The 6,076-nt window shown below is 40.0% G+C and overlaps 1 pseudogene; it reads right to left on the reverse strand.

Moving 5' to 3' along the window:
• Window positions 1-3,943: 3,943 nt before the first annotated feature.
• On the reverse strand, window positions 3,944-5,060 carry LOC119250979 (NEDD4-binding protein 2-like 1; annotated as a pseudogene).
• Between the last annotated feature and the right edge of the window lie 1,016 nt (window positions 5,061-6,076).

The raw sequence follows: 6,076 nt of genomic DNA on the forward strand, positions 1-6,076 counted from the left end.
CATATGATCCAGCAATTCCACTCCTAGGTATTTACCCAAAGGACACAGAAACATCAATTCCAAAGAACACCTGCACCCTATGTTTATAGCAGCACTATTTACAATAGCTAAGCTTTGGAAACAGCCCAAATGCCCAAAAATAGATGACTGGATCAAGAAGATGTGGTACATATATACCATGGAATATTACTCAGCATTCAAAAAGATAAACACATGCAATTTGCAGCACATGGTTGGCGCTGTAAGGGATCATGCTCAGCGAAAAAAAGCCAAAAAGAAAAGAAAAAATACCGGATGGTCTTACTCATAGCAGGAATCTAGAAAACTTAAATAGGGACCAGGAAAATGAATAACTATAAGAAAGTGAAAATCAAAATCAACAAAAACTATGAACCAGAGACACTTTTTGGGGGGTGGGGTGAGAGGGGAGGGATTGGGGTCAGAATGGGGGTTTGCAATTGTATGGGGAATATAAAATAAAATTTTTTATTAAAAATATATAAATACAAAAAAGTTAAACATTTCAATCAAATATTATTCTAGCACTTCTAAAATATAAGAAAAAATAAAAAATGGAAAGACAGGGTTTATAGTTTATCTAGATTTCTCATCTAGACATCTACAGTGTCTGACACATATTAGATGCTCATTATATTGTGAGCAAGTGAAACGTTGTTTTTGTTTTTAACTATCAGTTTTTACATTGGCCACTAGAGAGCACTGGTTGCAATAATAAAGAATTTGAATTCCTAAAGTTTATGTGCAGAATTGTTATTTGTAGTATTAATGCTATAGTCAATTTTGATTATGCTTTATGTGCAATGGTTTCTGATACTTCATCTGAGAAGGCAGCTTTATTTGTTGGATATCCTGAACCTTTTTTTAATATTTATTTATTTATGCGTGCAAGAACTGGGGTGTAAGCCAGAGGTACTGGGTTGAGAGGATTCGCCAGAGTGAGTGGGGAGCAGACCAGGCAGATCTACTGAAATACACTGCTGAGGGAGCAGCAGGCGAGACTGAAGAGTTCTGCTGCGCCAAGTGGGTCAGCTCCCTGGTGGGCAGGGGATCCAACTTGTGCTGCAGTGGCCTGCGGCAATAGCTTGACAGTGTTGTGTCTTTAACCCCTGTGCCACTACGGAGGCCCTGGATATCCCAAATCTTTGGTTTTAAAAATAGAAATGCAAAGTTTCCAGCGTGAACAAGACTATAAAGAGACAAGTCAAGGTATAATGGAAAGATTCTTCCCAGGGAATGTGATGAAAGAGAAAACAGTTAAATGGTGGAAAAGAAATAGAAAACAACAATCTAATAGATGAAAGAAAAGGCAATGATTAAGACTATGAAGAGCAAATGAAAAGATATTATCTTTTGATGTGGAATTCTTCATTCATTTTTCTTTAAACAGTGCTTCTTGAACTTGAGTGTTAAAGTGGGTCAAATGTTTAATCCTCTAAAATATATGTCCTAGGGCCTGTGAATGTATGAGGAAGGAGTGTCTTTTGCAGGTGTAATTAGGTAAGGATATCTAGGTGAGCCCTAAATCCAGTGACTTATGTCTATGAGAGAGAGAGAGGAGAAATCACAGAAAGGAGGAGATTGAAGTGATGGCAGCTATAAGGAATGCCAGCAGCCACAAGCTGCAAGAAGAAAGGACCAGAAGGAGCCTTTGGAGGGAGTCCTGTCTTGCTGACTCTTTCAGACCTGGAAGAAAAGAAGTTTCTGTTGTTTTTAAGCCATGCATACTCTGGTTATTTGTTATGACAACCCTAGGAAATGAATGTGCATCACACACCTGGAGGGGTTGTTTAAACACAGACTTCTGGCCCTGATCCCAGAGTATCTGATTCAGTAACTCTGAGCCCATGGGGATTTTGCATTTCTAACAAATTCCCAGGGGATGTTGGTGTGGCTGTTCAAGGAACCACACTACTAGACCTGTGGTTTTCAGCACTGGATTTATAATACACAGTCACTTGGGATGCCTTAAAAATGCCTAAACATTCTAATTTTAATTGGTCTGTAGTGCAGTTTAGGGATCAGTAATTTTAAAATCTACCCAGGTGATTCCAATTTACAGATAGCCAAGAACTACTATTTACTTTAAAAATTCCTCCAGAGTTGCCTGCGATATTTAAAAGGGTATTTCTGGGAGACTATAAAAGTGATAGCATAGAATCATTAATAAAAGGTATCAGTGACTGTAGGGTAAGAAAAAAAATATCAGGCTTTTGCCCTCGCACCATCAGGATAGTTGATGGATCCTTGCGGTCCTGAATGCATGCCTGATGGCGGGCACCTGGAGTAGGGTGTGGGCATAGGTAGATGGGATTCACCTGGGCTAAGACTGGGCTTTTAAGGGTGGTGTCATGGGGATGCCAGTAGAAGCTGAAAGAGAAGCAGAGAGCAGAGAGAACGCCAGAGAGCCCAGAAAGAGTGAGGATTTGCTGGGGGCTGGGAGAACTGCCATCCTCCTGGCCCCCAGCACCCCTGCCTGCCATATGCCTGGTAAATCTAAATAAAAGACCTGCAAAAGCCACTGAGGACTCTGACTCCTCCTTTACCTTGTCTGCTGGATCAGAAATCCTGCTCCGTGTCCTTCCTGCCCCTACAGTGACAATTTTAAGAAGTCGGGAATGAGAATTATCTATTTTAAAATAATTATTTAAAATTATAAGGCGATCTTGCTATTACAGTTCATTTTTAAAGAAGACGCTGTGTTACTCTTTGTTAGCATATTCAACCATCAAATTGTTGGTACAGTTCTATGCAATGAGTTCTGAGTAATATTCCTAACATGATGTTATGTGAGACTGGCGTTAGAAATGCACATCTTGTAGAGTAGAATATGGAGCCCAGAATATGAAAGATGACATTGCCAGCAAGGCAGAATCAGCACATCCTAGGATTAAAAGTACAGATTTTGCATATCATACTTGAATTGAAATTCTGCTACTGTCAGTACAACACATGTATCCTGTTGCAAGTTACAATTTAAAAGCATTAGTTTGAAAAGGAGTAGGAAAAAAATGCATGTGTTTTGTCATTTGTAAAACAGATCCGCATGCTTCAATGATATTCCTCAGTTTTTCAGTTTTAAGTGCAGTCTACTGATTTTGTAGTAGAAAAGTTGAGGTCTTTTTCTCTTATATTTTCTCAACACCAATTCCCATCCTAGATTCTACACCCTTCCTCCTAATTTGTCATATTATGCTTTTTGGTGGAATCAATATTCACTGTTTACATTATTATAGGACCCTGAGACTGTTTTTTTTCCAAAGATATTCCCATACATACATACAAGAGCTGGGGTACAGACCAGAAGTGCGGGGGGTGAGAGGATTCACCAGGGACAGAGTAGGGAACAGAACAGGCAGGCAGACTGAAATGCACTGCTGAGGGGAGTAGCACGCGAGCCAGGAGAGGTCTGCTGTGACATGTGGGTAGCTTCCCTGCCAGCTGGGGGATGGAATTCACGCTTTATAGGCTGCGGTCAGCTTCACAGCAATGCACTCAATCCCCTATGCCACCTGGAGGCCCTCAAGACCCTGAGACTATTTATCCTTCGCATATCCATTTATGATTTATATCCTGGGATGCTTAATTATTCACACTCTCAAACATTTGCGCTACCAACTGATTATATATGTTTAAAGGCTTTTTATTTGCTTTTAAAATTGCTGGATTATTACTCTTAAAATTGGTGAAGGTAGGCTTGTTTTATTTACACTATTAGCTCCATAGCCAAAAGCTATTCAGGTTTACTTCTGTTCAAAAAAGTGGTTAAAACACACAGTGTGACTTAAATGATACTGATTTTCCTCAGTAGCTCAATAGGATTTGACATTTTTAACAATGATACATCACTAGAATAAAAGAATAATGTCCCAAAGTATTTACTTTGCTAATATTCCCCGAGTAAGGGGAATCGGTACCATTACAATCACACCTCATATTTTGGCACTAAAAATTTTTCCCGCATCCCTCTTCTCTTCCCCATTTTCCCCGACTTCCCTGATGGGGATGGAGTTCCTGAAAAAGTAGGTTGGTTCGTGAAAAGGGTTACTGGAGCTTGATATGTTATCAATACTTTGATTACCTATGGACCGAGTATATTCTTGGGTATGTTTTCAGGTTTCAGGTTCAAATTCTTTCCCAGAGAAAGTAATTTTGTTCAATCAAATCTGCAGAATTCCCTGGTTCAGACAATGCACATGAACAAATACTTGCTGAAGATGACTATAATGACTTCTCAAACCTTCAGGTCTGACTATTTATACTGGAATTAAAGCTTTAACAAATACTAAAAATTGAAGTACAAACTCACTTAGGAAGATTTTGAATGTCAGTAAGAAATGCCTCTAATATGGTGACCACCACCCTTCTATTAAAGAAGCTCTCATTTGAGAAGCTACCATGTTTTGGAGACTGTGTAGCTATTCCATATCCTGCACTGTTGGAAGGTGATGCATTATTCCTGTCCTGGCTTCTGTTCAATATGCTTGGTATTCTTGCATGAAGCATACTGTGAAATGTAACATCATATTCATACTGTTATTTCATTTGGTGTATTTTTTTCTTGGAACTTCATGAATGTTGAATTTATAGTGAATGTCAGGTTCTGGCAATGTAACTTCAAGTTATTTTCAAGTGCCATAACTGCATAGGGCTTCATTTCCCAGGCATGGAGGTTGGTATTATCAATAAACATAGGGAGTATACCAAATTTCACTGCTTTTCTTGCTCAGAATTGTACTGGTAGGCACCATCTTCCCTGAAGGAAAAATCATCTGTGCTGAAAATCAGGGCCTGGGAGAGTCCTGTTCTAATTGCCTGGCCAGTGTAGTTTTTCCCTGAGCCTGGAGGCCTTGCAAGAGGTGAGATGTTTTCTAAAGCAGTCTCCTACGTGGTGGTGATGGTGATGGTTGTGGTTGGGGCAGTGGGGGAGGGTGCCTGATGGTCCACCAAGGCTGATGCTTCTGCTTCTGATGGAGGCTCAGCCTCCCAATGGATTCAAGAAAACCCTCCTCCATGGGGTAGGGTTGGCTGCCATAGCCCAGGTCTTCTTTCCCTAAGTCAGGGTCTTGGCCAAAGCTGTTGTTTTTGTGGCTCTCTAGCCATGTGATTGGGTCTTTATAATATTGAAGTAAGTTTCTTCTTTTCCCATGTCTTAGTTAGAGTTTTTATCATAGATGGGTACTGAATCTTATGAAATGCCTTCTCTGTATCTATTGATATTTTCAGTTGTTATTATTGCTTAAATTTTAATTTGGTTGATGCTCCCTCTATTGTCAGTGTTTCCTCTGAATTCCTTAATTCTATTTAATTTTTCTGCTCCTGCTTTTTCATTTTCAAGGTGTGTCATTTATGTTGTTTGATGATGGGAGCTAAAACTTTTCTCATTATATTAACAGCTTTCCCCCTGTTCTTTCTTTCTTTGTTCGTTTATTTGCTTAAGTGGCAAGATAATATTTTGTGATATAAGAACTTTCTCCCTCCCTGTAAATTTTGTCAGTCTGATGTATTTTGAAATTTACCTTCATACTATGGAGATGGTTGACATGCAGCCAACTGCAGATAAAATAAGGGTCAGTTTTAATTTTTATTATTTTCAAAAATATTTATTTATGTATACAAAGGTTGGGGTGTAGGCCAGAGGTTTGGGTGGGGGTGAGAGGATTCAGCAGAGACAGAGTGGGGGGCAGAACAGATGTATTGAGTGCAAGACAGGGGAGTTCTGCTGCGCCATGTGGGTAGCTCCCTGGCCACGGATGGAACTCAGGCTGCAGTAGCTGCCAATAGCTTCATAGTGCTGAGACTTAATCCCTTGCACCACCAGGGAGGCCCAAGCGTCAGTTTCTAACTTACAAAATCTGGCAAAGAGAAACAGGGTGGAAGACTCCATTAGCAGTTAGAGCCGGTTCCTTCTGTGTTAAGACTGCTTTATCTCTGCTGGACTTGGGAGGATGGAGAGAATCAAAGGGAAAGTGAGAAGGTAGTCCTAATTATACTCAGTTGTAGATTTTGCATGGAGGAGGAAAGTGAGAGAATCCCTCGCTACATTTGTGGGAACAGG

This window comes from Talpa occidentalis, unplaced genomic scaffold (assembly GCF_014898055.3).
Source record: "Talpa occidentalis isolate TD23 unplaced genomic scaffold, MPIMG_talOcc4v2.1 talOcc4.19, whole genome shotgun sequence".
In the NCBI taxonomy this organism is placed as follows: domain Eukaryota; kingdom Metazoa; phylum Chordata; class Mammalia; order Eulipotyphla; family Talpidae; genus Talpa; species Talpa occidentalis.